Raw genomic sequence first — 8,935 nt, forward strand, 5'->3', positions numbered from 1 at the left:
CTCAGTTTATGATATAATTTAAATTTTTCTGATGAATTATGAGATTAAGTTCATCCAAAGAGGAGATAATGCTCTTCTGCACTCATTTGTGGTAACTGGAACAATGACTCTATTAGACTAAAAAAAATGATATTTTGACAGTATTAAGATGCAAATGTATGTGAAAGTAACATTTTGCCAAAGAGGAGCAGATGTATTTTTATACCAGTCCTGATTTAGAGCTTTTCACAGGATATTCCTTTTGTCTGGAAATGACTTTCCCCACATAATTGTCTGACTTACTCCTTCAATTTCATTTCTCATGAAGGCCGTACCTGACCACTCTACTTCAACTGCTCTAATGCACTCTGAAAACTCCTTGATTTGTTAGATTTTTTTTCAGAATTTATCAATTTTTAATCTACTGTTATTTACTCATTTATGTTCAGTACTGTTTATTGATTGCCTCCCCATGCCTCAGCCAGAATTTAAGTTCCTCAAGTGCAGGAATATATAATTTTTTGTCTTGTTAAGACAAAAATCTGTACTCCAGGACCTAGAACCATTTTTGGCATATAGTGAGAGCTCAGTACATACATGCTAAACAAAAGAATCAATGTTCTAAGGAAAATTTCAGAGTCTTTTGCTGAATAATCCTATCAAAATATGTAGTGTCTATGAAACAGCAATAACTAATCACATGAAAGGAACAGGCTGAAATGAAAAGGTAATAATAAGAGTAAAAATAGGTTTTAATGAGATTAAAAGAAAACATGTTAAGGAAATAAAAAACACAATCTGAAAATTACAGCCCTAGTAGAGGTCATAAGACAAAAGAAATGGCATAATTATAAATATTAAAGCAATAAAACTTTTTTGGTTAAATTCCTGAATCAAAAGATAAAGTCTAAAGTCTCAGGTTAAAAGGCAAAAGATCTACAAATATGGAGACAGTCAAAACCAAATTACTCGAATATTTGACAAAAAAAAGTTAAGGATAAATAGTTATATATAAGAAAGAATATTTAAAAAGTGATGAAAAATAAAAGAATGTAAATTGATATTGACAAACATTGCTGTCTAAAATAAGGATATGATTAGCCTAGAACTATTGAATCTCAAAAATGATTATTAAAAGCACAAAGAGAAGTTAAAAAATATATAACAATAGTGGGATGAAGAAAAAATAAATATAGCAAGAAGGTAATAAAAAAGTTAATAGAGGTAATTGAATTATTAAACTATAGGCTGATCTATGTATCTATGTTATCAAATGATCTACTTTTCTGTCTCTTATTTTTCCAACATACTTTGGGTATTTTAAAGTAAATTATGACACTTTCTGAAAATGCATTAATAATAGAGATTTAGGTCACATTTTCTTGTAAACTTGTAAAACTAGTAATAATAAAATTTGATAAAATAAATAAAAATATTATAAAGTTAAAACATACTTTTCCAAATATGTAAAGAGGAAAATAAAAGCTGAGCTTTTAGATTTCTTATAAATCTCAAAGACAACTATGTACTTCAAAACTTAAGCATAAAGCCAGTTTAGAGACCTATCTGCATTGTCTACAAAAGCTGAACATACACATTTCCAAAGATCATTAATTCCACTCCTGTGTGTATACCTGAACCCAATAGTAGTGAATCCATAAATTAACTAAAAGGCATACACTAGAATATTCATAACAGCGTTATTTGTAAGCTCAAACTAGGAACTACCCACTTAAATGTCCAGTCACAGGAGAAGACATAAAAAATTGAAGAATATTTACACAATGAGAATCAATTATCACAATATACATAATCCACAATTTCATTAAGTACAAGAAAAAAACAATAGTAATGGTTTTGGAAGCCAGGAGAGTGATTAAGTGGAGTAGTGGTTGGGATGAGAATATTCTAAGTTGATAGCATTCTTCTGTTTTTGATTAGAGTCTAGCTAAACAGATATTCTCTCAACTGAATCTTTTCCATATGGGCACTATCTTCTATCATATTTCATGAAAACTTAAAAGTATATAAAATTAAAAATGTCAATCTCATATATTGCTTTTAAAAATTCATTAAAAATAGGTAGAAAAATTTAATCATTATATCCTGTGCAAAAGAAAATTAAAAAACCTTACTTTCAAAGACTTTTAAGATCACTCAAGAAAACAAAATTGTAGAGACAAAGAAACATCAGGAAATCAGTATGGAAGAATAAATACATGATCGAAATACATTATTTAAACAGCAGAAAAAACAGTTATTTATAATGGATCTGTGGGCTCCACAGAAATGAATTCTTCTCTTCTCTGAAGTGAAGACTAAATCCAGGGTAAATTCAGTCTCACTGGACTCAATGAGTAGGTCCTTCACTATGGACAAACTCTAGACATGATCTTGGACCTGAAATCTGATGAAGAAGAGCTGGAAGACAACCCCAACCAGAGTGAACCTTTTGATTAGGCCCTTGTATGAATGGATCCAGCTTGCTGTATCTCACCCACCATGGCACTGCTCAGATGTTGGATAAGTACCAGCAGGGAGACTGCAGCTACTGCCCCAATGTTTACTGTGAGTACCAGCCAATGCCTTTCAGATATCTCAGGTGAGGCCACAAAGAAGCTCTACTGCCCAAGTACACGGAGGCATACACATTTAAGTCACTGGGTCACCACCATATGGACAGTGCATACTTGGGCACCGATTTCCCTTACAGGCTCTTTAGAATAAACTCCAAGTACTGGACCAGTTTGTGTCCAGACTCTATAGTTTCGAGATCTATCTGATGGTCTACTAGCTACAGTTCAAAGCCACAAGCAACTCAACTCAACTGTTGGATGATTCCCCACCCCACCTGTCCCTCCGTTCCTTCACCGCGACCCTTTTAGAAACCCTTTATGGTTTTTAGTTTGATTACAGAACTCATCATTGTGGTGGAAATATAAAATAAAGTAAAAGGGCAAAAAAAGCATTTATTCAAAATTAATGTAACATCTTGTCAGAAAAAAATCAATATTTAAAGGGAGGGGCTTCGTGTCACCTGATAGAGAAATTGCAAACTGATGATGTATTGTCGACAATTCCATACTCATATATTTAATTATTAAATAAAATCAATTATTTTTATTAAAATACATCAGGAAAATTGATTAATGAATGAATTCGATAATAATGAAGGTTTTTTTTTTTTTTAACCTACAAACTACCATGTTGAGAAGTTACAGAAATCATATGGCTTTAGAGAGGAATTTTCCATATATTGAAAATCAACTAATTCTGATAGTATTTAAACTGTTCTGGGATGTAGGTTGAAATAAATATTGCAATAAATATTGTCAAGCCAGATTGAATAGTATATTTTTAAAAAGCAAATTTCATATCTCACTAGGAAATAGCAATTCAATCTTAAGAAAAAAATTATACTTGATAAAATTTAATTCAATGTTTAATAAAATTCAAAGGAAAGTGTAAATAGCAATGGACATACTTTAAACATATTTTAACCATATATTCCAAAATATTCTGGAAAGTAACAGGTTTAATATTATAAATGTGAAAAGAAGCTAAAATTGGGATATTTGACCTAGCAGCTACTATAATGTACTATAAACCCATATATTTTTGCCTCAAAATAGAATCAAGTTCAAAGATCATGAATAATCTAATTAAGTCAAAGTGTTGGCAAAATTATGAATATCATTGGGGAGAGATTGGATAATACATTGAATTAAGAATTGGCTAATTATGTCAAATTGGGTTGATAAAACAGGACACAGTTGGAAAACCAAAATTCCAATCCTATCTCAGTGGAAACGAGCAAGGTGTCCATTTGGAGAGTGTCCTTAGCCATCAAAATCTAACTAGGTCAATTTAAAGACCAATTAACTAACCCTACCTCTATGGAAGTGACAACAAATATAGGAACCATAATATCCATTTTCTTCAGAGAATATTAGGAGATGTTTGCTAAACACTGCGTGCTGCTCTAGTTTTTCTCATGTGTTAATTTTTGTTGACTAGGTTTTTCTATATCTTTCTATACTTGAGGTGCTTGATTGAACCTGTAGATACTATGTTTGAAATCATGATTATTCTAATCAAGGCCAGATCTCAAAACATTTATGTAATTCACAATGGAGCATTTGTAACAAGGTACAAGTATGAAGAATAGCAGTTGATTAAAGTTTAAGGGATAAGTGGGATGACAAAATAATCACACTAAAATTTAAACAAGGCCCTTTCAAACAAGCACATTTGCTGAAAAAGGTTGAGGGAAGGGGAGAGATGAGTAAGAATATAGGAAAATGGATAATCGTCAGCACCAAGTTTAATGTAGTCTTGATTTTAACTGTAATTGAAACACCCAATCATAAATCACAAAAGGTTTTTCAATTTGACACCCTTGGAGGAAAAAAGTGACAAATATGATTTTGAGATTGCAGAGCATTAGTTCAGTCGTTACAGTTTGTTGTAAAGAAATAGAACAAAGTTGAAGAATATTTATGTACCACTTATCTTTATGACACACAAAATAAGCAGCTTTACCATAGTTCATCATTCTAAAATTAAATCCTTTTCATTTATTACTTTAAAAAAAAGAAAAAAAGAAAAAAGAAAATCTGTGATGATCAAATGATTTACAGTTAGGTCTATGGATGGTTATATTTAATATGGTGTTTATAATAGAAAACTGTTGTTCAAATGCATGTTCCAACACATTGTTCTTTTCATCAGAATTTACAACCCATGTTAGACACAGGAAGTTTAACTTACCAACTTACTCTAATTATTCACACATATATCCCAGTTATCATGTTTTACTGTAAACATATAAATTTATAAGTCATCTTGAATTATGAAAACATTTTAAACTTTCTTGTATCTTGTGAAGGTAAAAAGCTAAAATTACATTTAGAGTAGATTCATTTGAAAACATATTTTTCACCAGATTTTATGTGAAAAAAATATTTATAATCTATGCTTAATAGGATTGTCGAGTCTTATTGTTAAACAACATATGGCTAAAATGGGGAATAATTTATTTCTTAATCAAATGGGCTATGAATCATATTTTCTTGCTTCAAACCCTCATTCTAACACATTCTAGTTCCATAATTCTGAAGGTACCTAGCCTGTAGTATACTCGACTTATTTACTTGTGAAATGGACATACAGCTTTTCCTCATACATTAGTTGCAGAGATCAATACGTCACATAGAGCATACTTCTACACATAGAAATAATGATCACTATGTGTTTACTATTAATATTAATTTTAATGTAAGTAAATTTATTTGATTTCTACCCTGCCAGTTTCTCTACAGACCCCTAGCTTCGGTGATATTATGAGAGCCATTTTCACTATAGATAGGTTCAAACACAGCATATCTCACTCAAATATATCTTTGATCTTATATCTATTTACCATCATCCTCTAATGTGCATGGAATTCTTCAAAGGGAGCCAACCCTCTTTTGCTGCATTTTGTAAACAGACCTTAAACTCAGTACCTGACTGAACAACAAATTTCATCTCTTCAGCATACCATGTTCTTGTCACTCTACTCAGTGTTGCTCAGTGTGTCCTATTTTCTGTGTACTATCAATCAGTTCGTGCTTCACCATTTCTAGAGATATTTATTTCTGAACTTTAGTATTACCAAATCATTTAAAGTTTAGATCGATTATTTCCTTGGTTATTTTATATGTCAGAGGCACTCGTTGAACAGCTCCAGGAACCTAGATTTGTGCTCTCATCAACCCGTCCCCACTGAGAAACATATACAGCAGTAGCTTAAATGTCATTCTTCACGAAAGCTCAGTTGTCTCAGATGATGCTCCCTACTATTTTTTTAAATCTCCGAGACTGAATATTGGTGTTGAATTCACTTCTTCTTGTGACTTGTTCAAAGTACATCCATAGAAGGGAACTTAACAAACCTTCAGATTTATAAAATTACCTCAAATAGTAAGATGTTAACTGCCCTGATCTGCAATCCTGGTTCTTTCCTTGGAACCTCAGTCTGGGCAAGAATCTCCTCTTTTTTCCTTGTCAGGAGGTGAAGCCATATCTATGTGCTTGATTTTGTTAAATTTCTCCTCTTAAATTGGCCCACGCTATGTTTGGAAAAGCTGTTTTAATTATTCCACAATTCTGATTTTCAATTTGTGAGCATGTCTGTCTAACTTATTGTGGCAAAAAGTTTTAAGGATGCAGGAATAAATCATCACCTTTCTGGCATCAGAGGAACAAATAGCACCAGCATCCAAAGAGATATTTTTAGTTGATCTATCCAATTTTTCAGAAAAGGTGAAATTAAAATTTGACTACAGATGCACTGTACATATTTATACTGCACTTTGTAAGAAAACAAAAACAGAAGTAAATAAAAGTAAAACTTCCTTCAGAATTTCACAGTTCAAAAATAGCACTATAAAATATCTTTGTAAAAGAAAGTAATAGATCTGTTGTTGGTTTCAAAACATTTCTAGGAGGGTAAGTGTCTTGAACTGTCACCAAATGTGGCATCCATCTTATCAACAGTCTAGGGAAGACCATTTTCAGAATGTAAAAGTTTAAAACTGAAATTCACTTCTTGGGGTTAGAGCTCTTAATGGACTGACTGTCACTGATAAGGAAGTGATAGAGAGCACAGTGTTTCTGCAATCTCGTTAGTTGGATATATTGTGTGAAGTTGAATTTCCCAATCTCCAGAATACTAACATACCACGAGCTGAAGAGAAAAGAGGAAAGCAATTCAAAGTTCTATATTTAACTTTTATTCTTTTAAATAAAGCATTAAAATAACCGTTTCCATGGCATTGCATTTTCTTTAATTTTTTAGTGGGCAATAAAGATAATCTCATATTATTTTAGTATAATACATCATCCTTCAAAATGAAATCTATTTTGGCTATCTCAAGTGGTCAGAGAGCTTCCCTTAGTTCAAATAAAGTTGGCAACTGCTTTCTTTATTAGAAAGAGACAAGGGAATATATTTAATCACCAGTGTCACAAGGGCACTCTTCACAAGTGTTTGCTTCAAACTTTTAATGCTGTGCAAATGTGACATTTAAGAAATAGTTATTTAGAGGAAACAGAAATAAATGTGATAACTCATTCATAATGTCCATAAAATATGATTTTCTATTGAGCATTTATATTGTTAATGTGTGAAACTAGATCTCAAAATATAGAAACATCTGGATGTGAATGTAAACTATGTCAATCATGTAGAATTGGTTGACAGGTACCCAGATGTTTGGCACAGTATAGCTTAAGTAACAAAATATGTTTCTCCATAAAAATAATGGTTTACTCTTGCTAATGTATTCCTTTCCTTATAATTTAATTGCCAAAATCTATTAATTAAGGCAGTCAAAAATTTTTCACATCTATACTTTCAACCGAAATGCATTTAGATAGAAATATATAATTAAAACAAAAACAAAATGATAACAAAAAAACAAAAACAAAAACAAAAAAACTGTTTTAGTCTCAGCTCTGCTGCAGCCCCCCCGACTTTTTTTGGAGGGTAATCGCAAACATACCTTAGATATGTGCAGCATATAGTAATCACCTCCTTTTCTCCAAGAAGGTGATTGCTAAAAATGTGTGAAGTTTTGACTGAAAGAAAAATGTCTTGTAATAAAATACCTTTAGCAGTATTACCATGAATACCAGAAAAAATTGAGTGACTTCAAATGACATAATAATAACTAAAATGTATGGAACACTTCTTATTTTTCACTTGTTATGGTGATGGCTTTAAAGATTTCCTTACAAAATTCTCATAACAAGTCTACAAACTAGGTTCCTTAATGACCATGATTTTTCAGATGAGGAACCTGGGATTTAGGGAGTTTAAGTAATACACATCAGGTGAAATAGCTTTAGGAACCGGAACTGGATTCAGAATCTGAGAGTCTGGCTATGGAGCCGATATAATTTAGCCATGATTCCAGCTATGATTTTGAATATATATATATATATACACACACACACACACACACACACACACACACATATACATACATACGAGAATTCCGTTAGATATTTGGAAGAGATGGAAAGAGAACATGCATTTTAGGCATACAGTATATTGAGATCAATTGCCCTTTCAGAAAATATGTGTACTACAGTGACTTTTAGAAATAACCTTTTCAAATTTCTTCCCCCTTTTCAAATAAGAAACAATTATTTGATTATTGGGAAATATATGAACAATCTTATTGATATTAAGTATATGATTAAAGTTTTTTGGTCTTTAACCAACCGCTTTTGGCAAGAAATGCTTTCAAGGACTTTGATTAAAATGACTGGAGATGGGGCACGTCCAAAGTCAAGTGATACTTTTCTTGCTGTTCACTTAATGAGGAGGAGCTTCCCAGCTTATTTTGTTCAGCTCACAAGGACTTTTTTTGTGAACAGCGGCATTCAAAAATTGAGAAAGTTCACTTTAAATATGAATTTCTGTCTTTTCCACCAACATTGGAGCATCTGCCAAGCCTGGTTCCAGTGTGGCAAGCGTCCATGGTTGCTGGGTAGCAGCTGCCACCTCTAGGCAGACTGTGGCACTTCGCATTGTTTCCAAGCTGCAGAGGGTAGAGTGGGGGCTGTTTCACTCATTTACATTTCCAATCTGGCATAAGAAAAGAGTTTAAGTAGTTTGCAATCTTCTCTTTAACACCATTATTTAATACTTTCTTTCCCCTTCCCAGTACTTATTAGGGTCTTGTGAAATGCCCTTAGTCCAAATCAGTGAGTAATTTTTATTTCTAGTAGAAGGGAGGCATTTGATTAATATCCTCTACATGCTTTGAAGTAAATTATCAAAGAATCACTGTTTATTTCTTGAAATGCTCAGATTTGATGCTAGAATAAAGAAAATGGGATTCAACTTTCATTCAGACAATTGCAAAGTATTGGAACTTTTGCTTAAACGAAGACATATCGAAGT

General features: G+C 32.2%; 1 pseudogene; it reads left to right on the forward strand.

The window, feature by feature from the left end:
• Nucleotides 1–2,198: 2,198 nt before the first annotated feature.
• LOC112475826 lies at nucleotides 2,199–2,884 on the forward strand (annotated as a pseudogene).
• Nucleotides 2,885–8,935: the final 6,051 nt, after the last annotated feature.

This window comes from Pteropus alecto, unplaced genomic scaffold (assembly GCF_000325575.1).
Source record: "Pteropus alecto unplaced genomic scaffold, ASM32557v1 scaffold152, whole genome shotgun sequence".
Taxonomy (NCBI): Eukaryota; Metazoa; Chordata; class Mammalia; order Chiroptera; family Pteropodidae; genus Pteropus; species Pteropus alecto.